Raw genomic sequence first — 4845 nt, 5'->3', positions numbered from 1 at the left:
AGGAGGACGAGCCACCTCTACAAGCTCAACCCGATCCTGGATGGTGATCTCATTAGGGTTGGAGGACGGCTTAGTAGAGCAGCTATGCCAGTTGAAGCAAAACATCCAGTTATACTGGCTAAAGATAAACACATCTCCAATCTTATTCTCCGTCATGTACACAAAGTAACAGGTCATGGTGGACGAAACCACATGCTTTCTCACCTACGTCAGAAATATTGGATTCCTGGTGCTTGCGCCGCCATCAGAAGGGTTTTGGCTAAGTGTGTCATCTGTTGTAGATTGTCCGCTTCACCTGGACATCAGAAAATGGCTGACCTTCCTTACAACAGAATAACTCCTGATGAGCCTCCTTTCAGTCGAGTTGGTTTGGACTGTTTTGGACCATTTGAAGTTAAACGTGGAAGAGCTGTGGTCAAGAGGTATGGGCTAATTTTTACGTGCTTAGCGATGCGAGCCATACATCTTGAAGTTCTGTCTTCTTTGGACACAGACTCCGTCATTAATGGTTTCAGAAGGTTTTTGGCGAGACGTGGTCAAGTCTTGGAAATCCATTCGTATAATGGCACTAACTTCGTGGGCGCTGAGCGTGAATTGAGGAACGCCATTGAGAATCTGAATCACAACCTCATCAATGACGTGCTGTTACAGAAGAATGTGAAATGGGTTTTTAATCCCCCAACAGCATCCCACCATGGAGGTGCTTGGGAAAGGCTAATTCGGTCAGTCCGTAAGTGTCATGAGTTGTAGTTTTTGCCATTTGTTTCTGGTGTCCTTCTGTTTACCTGTTCTTCTTGTTTCCTTGTCCTTAGTGTTTATGTCTTGTCTGGTGTTCTAGCTCGTAGTCCTGTGTTGTTTTGATATTGGTTTGGTAGTCTACTTGTTATATGGTTTCTTAGTCACTGCCTTAACTCTTGTTCCTGCGTTTTAGTTCTTTTTCCTTGTTCCCAGTCCTGTACCTTAGTTCATGTTAAGTGTTCACTCTGGTCTGTTTTGTGTTCAGTAACCTGTGTTCCGTCTGTTCCCCCGCTTGTCACTCTGCCTGCATGTCAGTCTCTCTGTTTCCCTCTGCTCACTGTCTCTCTCTCTGCCTGCCTCGTTAGTCTCATGTCTTTAACCTGTGTTGCTCCCGCCCTGCTCGTTAGTCCCTGTGTGTGTGTATATATACCTGGTGTTTCTGTCTTGTCTTTGTCGGGTCATTGTATGCTGTCTCCTGGAGTTGCTGTGAGGTCTCCTGTTGTTTGTCGTGTCTCCCTGTTACCCTGCTCCCTTTGGATCTCTGTTTGGACTACCTTAGTTTTTGGACTCTATATTCAGCCACTTACCTGTGAGTGTGCTCGCTTTTGGTTCATTCATTAAAACCCCTTTGTACTGTACCTCTTCCTGCCTTTGGGTCCTCCAACCTGCCTCACCCACACCAAACCATGACAGTAAGGTGCTAAACTCTATTTTGAAGACTCAGACCCTGGATGAAGAAGGCTTGGTGATAGTGTTCTGTGAGGCTGAAGCTATTGTTAATAGCTGCCCTTTAACAAAGGCATCAACAGATCCTCAAGACTTGGAGGCATTGACTCCTAACCATCTTCTTCAGCTTAAGTTGCAACCTTTGTTGCCAACAGGATTGTTCGAGAAGGAGGATGTTTATAGTCGTCATCGCTGGAAACAAGTGCAGTATATGTCGGATTTGTTCTGGAAGCGCTGGGTGAAGGAATATCTTCCTGGACTTCAGGAGTGCCAGAAGTGGAATACTGCCAAAAGAAACTTTGTCCCAGGAGATCTTGTGGTGCTAGTGGATGAGATGGCACCTCGTAATGCTTGGATTATAGGAGGAATTGTGGATACTGTTCCGGACAAAAATGGACTAGTACTTAGTGTACGGATTAAAACGAAAACCAGCTATCTGACAAGGCCAATAACCAAAGTCTGCCTTCTGCAGGAAGCAGAGGAGCAGTGAAGATCCTTGGATATAGCAGACTTGAACTTTGACATTAACAGGACCTTTTAAAGGACTAACATTTCACTTTGCATTTCTAACTGGTGTTTGTCTCCCACAAGAGGGTTGTAGTGGTGGTCAATTATTACTATAAAATAATTGGGGGCCAGAATGTAGGAGCCATACACTGGGTTTGTTTGGGTTTTTATTAGGTTTCCTCTCTTTTCTTTGCACTGTAGTGTACACGCACGCGCATCGTGATGTCATCGGTTACTGTGGGTGTGACCGGGGGCGTGGTGTCTGTATTAATGTGTGTGTGCTCACCTGTGGGGAAGCTTGGGTTTTGATCATGGCTGCAGGGTGAGCATGGGGAAAAACTTTCTGTTGACCGTTACCATCGTCGTCATCATTACTAACATCTTTCACTGATGTCTCTGAGGTACCTTTGCACTGCTTACAACATGCATCACTCAAAGTAAGTGATTTCTATGTATGTGAAATAGCGTAATAAAGAGACTCAAAATGTACGATGGTTCAGCGTGACGCGTCTTCAGTGTAAATCCTCATGTTTCAGCCTGCTGCGGCATTTTAGTTGTTTTGGTGGGTCTGGTTTGTTTGTTTTAGTGGTATGCACCGCAATAATCGTTTTCAAAGGTTTTTGTATCTAATGCTACAATACTTTAGCTTAGCCGTTAGTGACTTTAGCTTAGCAACTAGCGATGTCTTCTCTTTCTCCCTCTCGCTCTCCTACTTTCTCCTGCTCGGTGTGTCACATGTTCAGTTACTCCTCTGCCTCCTTTAGCGGTAATGGTACTTGTAATTAGTGTAGTTTATTTGTAGACATGGAGGCGAGGCTCACTGATTTAGAAGTCCGGCTCCGCACCTTGGTAGATCAGCTAGTCAGTCCTCGGTAGTCGGTGTGGAACAGCCTGAGTTAGCCTCTGGTAGCCGTCCCCCCGCATCTCCTGAGCAGCCGGGAAAGGGTGGCTGGGTGACTGTCCGAAGGAGGAATAGTCGTAAGCATTTAAAGTCCACGGGGCACCATCAACCTGTTCACGTTTCTAACAGATTTTCCCCACTCAGCGACACACCCGCTGAGAAACCAACTCTGATCATTGGCAGCTCCATTTTGAGAAACGTGAATTTAGCGAAGCCAGCGGCCATAGTTAAGTGCATCCCTGGGGCCAGAGCGGGCGACATTGAGTCTTATTTGAAACTGCTGGCGAAGGATAAACGTAAATACAGTAAGATTGTTATTCACGTCGGCGGTAATGACTCCCGGTTACGCCAATAGGAGGTCACTAAGATTAATGTTGAGTCGGTGTGTACATATGCAAAAACAATGTTGGACACCGTAGTTTTCTCTGGACCCCTGCCAAATCTGACCAGTGATGACATGTATAGCCGCATGTCGTCATTCCGCCCCTGGTTGTTGAGGTGGTGTCCAGCAAACGATGTGGGCTTTGTAGATCATTGGCAGACTGTCTGGGGAAGACCTGGTCTGATTCGGAGAGACGGCATCCATCCCACTTGGGAAGGAGCAGCTCTCATTTCTAGAAATCTGGCCAAGTTTATTAGTGGACCAAATCCATGACAACCCAGAGTTGAGACCAGGAGGCAGAGTCGCAGTCTAACACACTTCTCTGCTCCTCCATTCCAGGAGTTACTTAGTAAAAACCCTATAGTGACGGTGTCTGCCCCCCGACCATCGAAATTATTTAAATCAAAGGTCAACAGAATAAAAACCTCAAAAATTAAAACCACAAGAGCAATAGTGCAAACTAATAGGAAAATTAAATGTGGACTGTAAACATCAGATCTCTCTCTTCTAAAGGTGTACTCGTAAATGAACTAATATCAGATTATGATATTGATTTGTTTTGTCTTACTGAAACCTGGCTGGGTGATGGAGAATATGTTAGCCTAAATGAATCCACCCCTCCCAGTCATATTAATACTCACATTCCTCGAGGCACAGGCCGAGGAGGTGGAGTTGCAGCTATCTTCGACTCTAGCCTACTAATCAGCTCTAAACCTAAACTAAATTCTATACTCATTTGAAAGCCTTGTTCTTAGTCTTTCACACCCAAGTTGGAAATAACTGCAACTAATTCTTTCTGTTATAGTGTACCGAGCACCTGGTCCATACTCTGAATTCTTATCTGAAAAGTTTTTGTCAACTTTAGTCCTTAAAACGGACAAAGTTATTATTGTTGGGGATTTTAATATTCATGTGGACGTTGAAAATGACAGCTTCAGTACTGCGTTTATCTCTCTGTTAAATTCCACTGGCTTCTCTCAGAGTGTTTGTGAACTGACTCACTGTTTTAACCACACCCTCGACCTTGTTTTGGTATACGGTATTGAAAGTGAACATTTAATAGTGTTCCCACAGAATCCCTCTTTGTCCGACCACTGTTTGATAGCTTTTGAGTTTGTATTGCTGAACTATACACCATTGGGCAAAAATTTGTCTGTCTGATAGTGCTGTAGCTACATTTAAGGATGCGATTCCTTCAGCTCTAAATTCATTATCAAGTCACAAAGTAACGGAGGACTCCTATGCTAATTTCAGTCCCAAATTGATCATCTTGTTGATAGTGCTGCAGGCTCGCTGCGAATGACACTCGACTCTGTAGCCCCTCTAAAAAAGAAAATACTAAAACAAAGACGGTTAGCTCCACGGTATAATACTGAAACTTGCAAATTAAATCAAATATCACGGAAACTTGAGAGGAATTGGCATTCCACCAAACTGGAAAATTTATTAATTAATTTGGCAAGATAGTCTTAAAACTTATAGGAAGGCCCTCCGTAATGCCAGAGCAGCGTACTACTCGTCATTAATAGAGGAAAATAGGAACAACCCCAGGTTTCTTTTCAGCACTGTAGCCAGGCTGACAGAGAGTCAC

This window comes from Micropterus dolomieu, linkage group LG12, assembly GCF_021292245.1.
Source record: "Micropterus dolomieu isolate WLL.071019.BEF.003 ecotype Adirondacks linkage group LG12, ASM2129224v1, whole genome shotgun sequence".
Lineage (NCBI taxonomy): Eukaryota > Metazoa > Chordata > Actinopteri > Centrarchiformes > Centrarchidae > Micropterus > Micropterus dolomieu.
Note: the sequence above shows the minus strand (reverse complement) of the source record.